Consider the following 11,486-nt stretch of genomic DNA (forward strand, 5'->3'; position numbering starts at 1 on the left):
GAGAGGCTTGAGTTCTCTTCCCAGCCAGGACGCTGATATGCGTCTCCTCCTTCCCTGCAGGCCCAGCATCCTCTGGCTCCTCCTTTATCTTTAGACAGCAGAATAGTAGGTGTGGGTGGACTTAATCTCCTTCCTCTTGTTACTTTTTTTTTCCCAATTAATTAATTTTTAAGTTGACAAATAAAAATTGTATATATTTATCAGGCACAACATATTGTTTTGAAATATGTACACATTGTGGAATGGCTAAATCAAGCCAATTACCATATGCATGACCTCACATAATTACCATTTTTTTGTGGTGAAAACACTTGAAAATCTCCTCTCTTAGCATTTTTTGATATACCAAGGTAGCAAATGCTGCTGTGCGTCTTTAAATTTACACAACACTACAATGCATTAATACCCAGTGAAGTGCAAAATATATATATGTGTGTGTGTATTTATATATTTACAGTAGTATTATTAGTCACCAAAATGGAGAGGGGAAACTTTACAATTGTGAGAACGTGCAAGTGTTCCCATTAAGGCAATATTAACCCAGATAATCACTTAATACCTGTCCTCTCAAATGCCTTACAGTTCTGGAATGTCCATTGTGAAACAAAACGGTGCACAGTCTTTCCTAAATTCTCACACATTCTTCATTTTCTGACTTGACTGGGAAACTGAAAATCTGGCCACAGGCAATGTCTGACCCAAACGTAAAGCAGTTACATCTACTGGCAGGCTAGCTGTGGCCTTTGCCCCTTCCTCTGAAGTGCTCAGTTGAGGATTGACTTCAACAAGATCCAGCGCTGACAGCAACCCTGTACTATGTATTTCCTCAGTAATATAGATGCCTTCTTGAAAGGTCAGTCCCCCTACAATAGGGATTCCTGTGACTGGAGCCAGTGTAGAGTCAAATACATCAATATCAAAACTCAGATGGACAGACCTTTGTCTTTCCCAATCAGCAGATCAAATTTCTGTTACATGACCTTCTGGGTACCAAATGGATCAATGTCTCTCATGGAAACATACTAGATATCATTGTTCTTTTAAAAAAATATTCCAGAGGATCCACATCTCCTAGACCAGAATACACTACACTTGGGGAAGAAATACAAGGTTTGTCCAGGGAAATCCTAGAAGTTCTGGTACCTTTCCCTGTAGTTCTCTGAGGAGAAATGAAACTGATAGTCCATGGAGATTTCCTGATGAAATGGTAAGGGGTATACTAATGTCTGCTGGGCATCAACCCAAGTGGCACAAAGGCCTGGGCAGTTCTAGGCATGACCACTAATCTTACTAATTGCCAGGCTAACCAGCAGAGCCAGTTGCTGGTTGGCTGGGCCACTGAGCATAGATTCACTGCTGGGCTGTTGAAGAGCTCATCTGTGGGGACTGAAGTAAAACTACAATTTCCAAAGTCTTTTAGGCAGCAGCCCAAACTGCAGACCCTTTTTATCAATCCAACTTTTCTTCTGGCAGCTGGACCATATTCCACTCCTTTTCTTTTCTGTCCCTACAAGAATAGGGCTCCTATCAAAGCCAGACTTCTTCAGGACAGAATGCACTTGAGTCTGGAGGAGACAAGTTCCTTAGGAACTTGATTGGCAGTGTGAGGAACCACTGGGGCAGACGCAGAGCTCAGTACAGCTGGAAGCTTCCAGTCTCAGCAATTTTCAAGAAGACAATATATTGTTATTAACTATAGTGGCCGTAATTTTTAAATTCTGACTTCCCATGCACAAACACTAACAGACAGCAGGCAAATATACCAGGCATGTCAAATTTCTCAACCCAGACACATTTAGCAGATTTTATTTTAATGAAATAGAATTTAAAAAAGATTTTATACTTCATTAAAGTTTACTTACTGTGCACTTTCGCTCCCTCTGCTGGTTGTGAAGACTGTGGAAAACCACAATACATTGCCCTGCCAGGACTTAGACAGCAACCTGACATCGTTTATGGTTAATCTAGAGAAGGAATGAAGTCAAGCAAGCAGTGAGCACTAGCCGTACCACTGACACAGGGGCATCTCACTCTCTGCCCTGGCCATGATGGAGCTGTGAGGGGTCATGCACTGCAGCCCCTATTGTGCAGATGAGGAAGGTGAATTCCAGAGATTCAAGGCCTTCCTCAGCTCCAGATCCACATGTAACTTAAGGTTCAGGGCCAGAACTCTCATGTGTAACTTGGAGAAATATTCCTAGTGCTTGTAAACTTCATGGGCAGAACTTCATGGATAAGTGAGATTGAGCTGTTAATGAAGAGTTAACCTAACTTTAGATGCAGCGCCCTTTTCTTGTGAGCTGATTGCAAGTGTCGGTATCAACTGGTGGAAGGCGCTTATCTCAAACCCTTAACAGACAGAAAATGTTCATTTCTTCATGTGATAGAAGAACAGTAAAATTCCAGCTTAAAGTTGTTACAGCTTACTCTCTAAACTCATTAAATGACTACTCTGCTTGGATTTTTAAAATGTGGTTTCATAAATTAAACACTGAGTCTTAAAACCTTCCTTGAGTTGTAATGGCTTTCCTTTGTGAAACCATGAGGGAATCCACCACCAACAAAGCATTGTTTCCCGTGCCTCTGTGCGTGCCTGGTGTCACCTGGGGTCTATGCCAAGTCAAACAAAAGAAGTTTGGAAATCGTTTGTGAAGAAATTAACTCGTATACTTAAGTATATTTAAGTAGGTCAAACATCTCCTACTCCCCCACATTCCATGACTAATGCCCCAAATAAAAGTATATTCACTTTACATGCACCACATTTCCCAGAAAAAAAGCAGCAAATACAAGACATTTATCTGTCAGGGTGAATGCACAAGGTTCTGCTCATTTTTGCAGGAGGCAGGGAGCTGGAGGAGCTGCTGTCACCATCCTCTGACTCACAGATCACATAGGAGTTATTTGGTGCAGATGTTAGAAGAGAACAACATGCCTGGAACTTGTCTCTTGAGAATGCTGTGGCTGTAGGACTGAAGAAGTTGGACTTGTAGCTTGTCCTTCCTTTTGGTATGACAGTTATTTACGCACTCTTCTTTTTGCCTTTTTTGATTATAAGATCATTAAAGGCTGATACAATGTCTTACTGCTTACAGTATCTAGCATGTACTAGTTGCTAAAAAGAGGTTTGTTAAATAAAGATTTATATACTAGGCTCTGAATACATGTTTGTTAAGTGAAAAACTTTTAAAAGGTAATTCATTTGTGACTTTTCCAAAGTATTTCCAAACTATTTCCTGGACACCATTCTCACCTAACGTGATGAATTAGAAAAGCATCCAAATTGTTTACCCCTTTAAAAATATTTTATAACAGTGAGTTGCAAAACTATTTCTTAAAACGTATTTCTAGGTAAGTAGTTTCTGAAAGGCTCCAACCATTAAATTTAGTGTGTGATCATTATTAGTATAAATTTTTGAAAAGAAAAATCTATTTGCTACACATTTAACACTAAAGAACTAATATACATGTGTGGATAGCTGTATGAAATTTTGAAGCAAATGTTAGATCTAATTCCCCTTAATAAAACGAAAGAATCATGTTTAATTGGTAGAATACAGCACTTTCATGGTTCTCTAGCAAGTCAAAGGGCTTGTCCATTTTCTTGACATTGTATTTACTTAAATGAGTTTATCTAAAGGGAGAGAGCAAGGTTGCAGGCAGCTTAGAACAATGTAGTAATTGTCACTAATTAAGTGCCCTCAGCTGTGTCTATACTGGGCCACTGTTTACTTGCTTTATACATACTCAGCTGCAGGTAGCTACACTAAAAATTCCTCCACATGTTATCACCCCTTGCTGTTTTAATTTTTCTGGTGAAATATTGGCAAACATGTCATGCTTGACTCTCACACTTTTCCTATGAATGGGTAAATTGAGGATAGAACTATTCTCTCTTATTTTGAATTTTCTGTCTAGAAGGTAGTTCAGGGTAGATGGATGTTGGCACTCGCTTATGAACTGGCCTGATTAAATGATTCTGAAAAATCGAAATTCAGAATGATTGTTCTTGGAATGGTGCTGCACTAGTATTCATTCATCAACATACTCTCAAACATGTTCTTTTTATAAGCATTACAAGCAATTCCCAAAGCTGGCTGGGAGTTCAGCAGAGTTAACCTTTGTAGACCTGACCCTTGACTGGGATCTACATAGCACCACGCTTGAACCACCATAGCTTTCAGCCATAGATAAGAGTTAATTTTTGCCACTTTGAACAGCGTTCTCAAGGTTTCTTTGCCTTAGTTGCCATGTGTATACAAAGATAATGAAAGACTAAACAAGTGCTTCTCAAACTCTAACATGCATATGAATTTCCTGGGCATCATACTAAATTTAGATTTGGATTCAAAGGTCTGTGGTGGAGCCAGAGAGTCCACAGTGGTTCCCAGGTGCTCATCCAAGACTGCACATTGAGTGCCAAGGGGCTAGTTGATCTCTATTGAGCCCTCAGCCCTGATATTCTCTCCTAAGGCCTTTGCTTGTAAAATATACTTTATCCTAAATTATGTGATAATTCATTGATTTTTGATTATCATGCTCTGAGGGTCTTATAACATCACTCAACAAGAATAATGAATGAAGGTATAAATTGAACCATTGGACTATTTTAGAGGTTTTAAAATTCCTAAGTGTACAATAATAATAGCTGCAGGAATTAGATGCCAAGACTGTGTGTTCATGATTTTATCATGAAATACTAAACAGCAAAAGTAGATGGCATATTCTGTCCATTATTATTATCAGCACCACTTCAAAACTTTATAGGACCACATGAAATATCCATTAGTGCTAGCTATTTCATTTTCTTCAGTGTATATAAATACACAGCCTGGAAACAGAATGAACTTTCAAATATTTATTTGCAAAATATTACCTACATTTTATTTTGATGCATTGCTTTTCTTCAAGATATCTCAGAATTATTGGCACCCCCTTAAAATTATCTTTACTTTTGCCTTCTGGCCACATTTCTGCCATCTACCACAATACCACTCCACCCCAAGGTAAAAATATCTACTTCTGGTGTCTTTTTTATTTAAATCAATTGTACAGGTAGGTTTTTTTAAACAGCAGAAATACATTAAGAATGTAAAAGGCTCTATGTTCTCTTGTTTCTTGGGATGTTATTTTAGCATCTGCACTCAATTTCAAAATCAGCTTGACTATTTCACATTTATAGGGTTTTATAAATCTTGAACAGCATACCTCTTCATCACTTGGTTTCATTGCGCCAATTGCTAAGCAATAATATGCAAGATTTTAACAAAAATATTCATTTCACATTTTTCTTTAAGAGATTAAATGTAGTACAAGCAAGTATTTAAAAAACAGTGATTGTTTCAAATGTTGTTCAAAGCATAATGTGAAGGGCCAGAGTAAGGGTTTATGCAGATAATGCATTCATGATTGAACTATTTGTATATTAAATATGATGTTAGCTTATAAATTAACTTAAGCTCTTGAAATTTATAGACGAATTCAAAAATGTAAATCTGCTCAGAAAAGGCTATTTATCTCATTCGTTTGTATGGTAATTGAAGGTTCATAATGAAATAATCTGATGCACAGAACCCAGCTAAATTAGCCTGCCCATAATGTACTATCTTGAAGTGACTTCACATTTTCATTAGAGCCTTTCTAATTTCTAAAGCAAAATTAATGCAATTAGTGATCAAATCAATACATATTGATCATGAGTTTCTTCAATATGGCATGAACATATTAGGTCAAAAAGAAAGGGCTTTTTAAGATAATAGAATAAATATAAAAAATTTAAGTTGTAAATAAGACAGCTTTGTGTTGCTTTCTATTGTAGCTACTATTTATAAGAAACTGGCAATATTATTTTTATCATTGTTTGGATGAAATTCAACACAATGTGCTACATCCCTGTCCCTTCCCCCAATGCATTAATAGGGTATTCATTGTCCATATGGATTTTTCTCTCCATAAATATCCAAAAGCATTTTTTTTTCCTCATGGTGCAGAATTTCAGATGACTAATTACTCAAAAGCATTTGTTTCTTTTCACATGCAAATGTAAGCAAGATTCCAGGGAGGAGCCAACCCCCCAAACCCTCAGCCCAGTAAATGTACCTTTGACGGAGTAGGCTGCGGTTAAACGTATGCAGGAAAGGCTTGAAGCCCAGAATAAAAAATCAAAACGCATTTGTGGAAATCAAGGGACTGTTGCTTTTCTACATACTAATCAGCTTATTTCACAGTGAAATAAAATGATACTTCTAAGAGAGAGAAAAAAAGACCCAGTCCTAGAAGCACCCCTCCTCACCCCCAGCTAAATGGATTCTGAGATGTGGTTCAACTGGTGTCTATTCCTGAGGTGTGAGGGGAAACTATGATAAACTGTCTTAACTGGCCAGCTTCTTGTTTTAAGAGCAGATCATGTAGATTCTGGGGAAAATTTTTGAGTAAACCCAAAAGAAAAGATCGTATTGTTGAGTCAAGTCTGCCTTTGAGATCCTGCAAAATCTAAGCTGGGGAGAGAGACGAAAACCACCAGACTGTGGTTTGCAGTTATGGCCCGCTAATTTGCTTTTCCATCTTGAGGACATGTGAGTGCATGAGCTACTTTTCCTAACTCATATTTCATGACTGTATTTTCAGAAGCTTTATGGCATGTAAATAAATTCCCTTACAGTCTGTGATAAATTTCAATTGCTTTCTTTTTAAAAAGGTAATTAATTTAAAGTTTTTCTTGCAATTTTCACACCATATGAACATAAACAAAGCTTTTCATGGTGTATAAATTTATAAACTGTAATGACTCAAAAGAATGGCAGTGACAGGTGTACATTTTATTTTGTTTAGAGACTGGTCCCCTTTACTTGAAAGTAATGTCACAGATTTTGAGTTCATACATTTATTCACGGATACACGGATATGAAACTCTTTAGTGCTGGTGAAGCAACCTGGTGGAACTGACTTAATATGACTAATCTCATAATTTCTGAAATTAGAGCATCATTGATGAAAATAATAGCTTTATATTTGCTAAACTATTCAAAAATTCTCCTGAGGGAGTTACTATATGTGTTTACAGGTGTTTCTAGATTACTACTTAGAACAGTGTTGCCAAGCAATGCAGCATTCACTTGTCACTGGTCCCATGTGATGCTTTGACAAAAATGAATTCCATGGATAAATATAAAGTTGGGAAGACTGTTATTTTGTGGGAAATATACAATGTACATTAGCATAACAAGGCTCTCAGAAGTCCTGCAAGAAAGATGACTATTTAACACTAGTTAGCTCAACATTTCCCAAATTGATTGTGTTACCCAATCTTTTGGTTTTTCTTTTTCTAACATATCTACTTTGGGATACTCTGATTTTGATTTGGTGAGTGACAGGGAAGTCATAAAGTCTGAATTCTGAGGATATGCTAAATGGCAATAACCACTTCACATTTTATTTTAGTCATCAGGAAAGAGCTGACAAATCCCGTTCATCAACATACTTCTCTCCCTGCGATTAAAGTCTTGTTCCTTAGCCTGAGCTATTTCAATCAAATCAAACCACTAAGACTGACAATAAATAACTGATACTACAGCCACCTATTTAAGAATCTCCCCCTTTCTGGCTGGGTGCAGTGGCTTACACCTGAAATCCCATCACTTTCAGAGGCCAAGATGGGAGGATTGCTTGAGGCCAGGAGTTTGAGACCAGCCTAGTCAACATAACGAGACCCTGTCCCTATAAAAAAAAAAAAAAGAAAATTAGCCAAGCATGGTGGTGCACACCTATGGTTCCGGTGTGCACCTATAGTCCCACTGTGCACCTGTGGTCCCAGTGCGCACTTATGGTCCCTTTTACTTGGGAGGCAGAGGTGCGAGGGTTGCTTGAGCCCAGGAGGTCAGGGTTATAGTGAGCTGTGTTCAGAAAACTGCACTTCATCCTGGGAGACAGACTGAGACTACATCTCCAAAAAATAAAAAATAAGAAATAAAAATCTCCCTCTTCCTGAGGAAAAAATAAAATAGCTCTTTCAAAAAAGTAAATAAACAAATAAACAATACATTGTCTTCATAAAGAAGACAGATAGCACAAGGAAAAAAAATACTTGTAATAATCCCTTCATTGTAAACATCCAGATGCATACTTTTCCAGTCTTTTTATATGTATATAACCATTTACAAAATTGGATTTGGATTTGGTATTTATTTCTCATAACCTATTTATTTTCACTCAGTGATACATACTGAACATGTTTCCATGTCAATAAATCTATAACATCATTGCTTTTCATTGTATGCATGTGCCATATATTTTAAAAGGTTAAAAAGATGGCAGTCTTTTAGTCAGTAAAGATCGGTATGTTTAATGGCTTTGGTGTATTCTTGATAGGTGTATGGCAGGGACAGGCCCTGTGCAGGCATCACTGCTGTGCTGAAGGGGTGGAGGGGGAAGGGAGGTCTGTTCTTCCTGGAGGTCAGTCTCCTCCACAGAGATAAATCAAGGACCAAGAAGAAGCTGAGGATGCTGCCTGCATCTGCCACTCCCTTCTCCCTTCCTCCTCCTACAATTCATCTTCCCCAAACACCGTCTCCCCACTGAGTTGTCTTCCTGTAAGTGGGGTCTTTCTGCAAGGTTGGGAGCTCTGATTTGGAGGTGATGTTTGCTGTAGAGATGGTCCCTGCAGGGTAGAACAACTGCTGCCCACCCCTCATGCTTAATCTGGGAAGGACAGTCATAACCTCTGCCCATCAGGACCTCTGTGGTGATTGGAGAGTCAGCCAAACTCACCAGACAGCTAAAGCTGCTCTAGAGATGCCCCGTGGCCAACATGTTTTCAGAGGGGCAGCTGAGTACGCTGGATTGGCCCCTGGTTTCTGGTGAAGCTATGGCAGCCTGAGTTTTGCTACTATGGACCCTAATCTTACAATAGACCTAACAGAAGCTAAGGGTGGTGCTAATTTTTTTTTTTTCATATTATATTTGAAATTATTCCTCTGAACATGCTGTGCATACTTAGGCCAAAGTTTGCAAGAATGCCTGCCAAAAAATAGGGGCACATATAACTAGATTTTCTAGGGAAATGGAAACCACGATTCATTATCTTCTTCTAAGATTCCTTTGAAGACCCCAGTCTGAGCTAAATGCTCCCTTATTTACATTTCCTGACTATTCTGCACATTCCTGCGACTTCTATCACCCTATAGTTGTTTGTCTGTCATTGCACAGGCATGTGAGGACCTGAAGGATAAGCTGCCATATCTTACCATATTTATTTACTTTTTAATTTTTAAAATCAAGCAGAGACCCTAGACACTAAGTGTGGAACCAAAAACTTGGGCTCTTTTTCCAGGTTGAGAAGTGGAAAAGCATGGATTCTGGAGTCCAACTGCCAAGGTTCAAGTCTCAGTTCTCTGTGACCTTGGGCAAATTATTCAATCGTTCTGGGTTTCTTTATCTTAAAATGTGGATAACAATAGTACTTGCTTCGCAGGGCTATTCTGAGTAATAATGGGTTGATTTTTCTATGATGCATTTAGAATAATTCATGACATTTAGTATTATATGGTTAATTTAATTATAATTTGGTCATATCAAATTGCTCCCCAAGCCTCTTTTCCTCACAGGTATAAGTGAGATATGTTTGCGGTGATTAGCACAGTGCCTGGGACATACTACAGGCTCAGTGGATACTTCCTGGGTCAGATTGATAATCCATTGTGTGAGCCTGTGAAAGTTCTAAATGGGGCAAGCATGAAGTACACTAAGGGTGGGCACTGTAGCCACTTCTTGGGCTTGCTATGCTCCCTATTAATGGCACATCTGTGGCGGCCATACAGTTAGCTAAGTTAAGTTATACTACTTCTGGTTGTTTGTTGTTGTTGTTGTTGCTTTTGACATGAAGGTAGATAAGAGTATGTAAGTTCATAATACTCATATTAAAATAGCAGGGAATGCCCAATCCTGTATTTCCTCAATGCTTCCACTCATGAGCATAACACTGTATAGTGTAAATGAGAAAAAAAAAATCATAGCTGAGTCTTCAGATTGGAGATTGGAAGGAGGTCCATTTTTAATGGCATTGAAATAAGAAGTGAACCTAAACTCACCATTGCTTATTTATGGCTGTAGTTATTTCTCTCTGGTACACCCCAGAGGGTTACTTTCTGTTGTTAATTGGAACTTCTAAGCCATTTTTATTTACAAAGTGTTTTACAGTCATTGGTATTGATGACTTATAATTCCCCCATGAGTTAGGTGTCAGGATGAGGCATTGACACAGGCTCCACTCTCAGGAAGCTGAGACGTGAGGGCGGATAAATCTGCCCCCTCCCACATGGCAGCCATGGGGTCCTGGTTTGCTTTGTTTTGGCTTGTCGGATTCATATTACCTTCTCCATGTGCACTGACAGCAGTTACAATTGGATTCCTGAATACAGGGTCTTTTGAGGAAGGACTGAAAGAGAGTGACACCAAAACCACTTAGCAATTTTTTTGTCGCTCTGTTCGCCATTAAAATGAGTTTTTCTTGCAACTGTATGTCTTTCGGCACACTTATTTTGTTTTTTAAAGAAGTAAGACAAATAACTGCCTGTTTATTGTTAAATTTGTAGTGCCAGTCATGACAAGCATAAGGATAGTAACACTTTTGCCAGCAGGGTGCTTATCTGTTTTACTAGTTCAGAAGGACTTGATTGATGCGAAAGACCAAGGTCTCAGTAAAGACAATTTAGCCATTTCCATACAGTTTATGCTTGTGTTAGTTGTATCCTGCAGGGGAGTCCCCAGGGGTGGCTTCTTTGACCTTCCCTCTAAAAGGTAACACATAGAGATTCCTAAAGGAACCATCCTCTAACAAGACTAATGATGACTCCCATGCCTATTATCATTCAGAGACAGAGAAGGAGGCTTTAGAAATGCAGTACCACATTCCTCCCTTGATGTTTCTCATGATCTATTAAAGCGTTATGTGGCAGATAAATTAATCATTAAAAACTTACAGTTAAGTCTTTACAAATAATAACCAGGTGTACCTTGATTATCTTTGATCTCAATATATATATTTTCTGTCACTAAACAGATGATATATAGCAGTTTGTTTTACTGACGAGTTTGAGAAACTCAAGGAAAAAAAAAGCTATTTTCCTCCAGCATTCTTTCTTTTTCTTTTCATTTCTTTCTTTCTTTTTTTCCATTTTTCAAGTTAGAAGAGCTGAAACGAAGTTCTTCAGTCAGTAATAGCTCATGACAGCCAGGATCATTTTTTCATCTTGCTTTGCTGGAGTGTGAGTATGAAGCATCTTCACTGTTTATTATTCCAGCTATCCTCCCATTTGATTTATTTCTCCCATTCATTGCTACTTAGTATTTGAAAGTTCTGACCAGGGAACATGCTCCACATCTTGTGTGCATTAGGTGCTCCACGATACACTGGATTCCACTTAATGCCATCACTTTGGATTGAGGTGGATTTTTTTTTTTTTTTTCTAATGTGCTTTTCATCACATTAA

The 11,486-nt window shown here is 38.3% G+C and overlaps 1 pseudogene; it reads right to left on the reverse strand.

The window, feature by feature from the left end:
• Positions 1 to 633: 633 nt before the first annotated feature.
• On the reverse strand, positions 634 to 1,950 carry LOC111538631 (annotated as a pseudogene).
• Between the last annotated feature and the right edge of the window lie 9,536 nt (positions 1,951 to 11,486).

Source organism: Piliocolobus tephrosceles, chromosome 5, assembly GCF_002776525.5.
Source record: "Piliocolobus tephrosceles isolate RC106 chromosome 5, ASM277652v3, whole genome shotgun sequence".
Lineage (NCBI taxonomy): Eukaryota > Metazoa > Chordata > Mammalia > Primates > Cercopithecidae > Piliocolobus > Piliocolobus tephrosceles.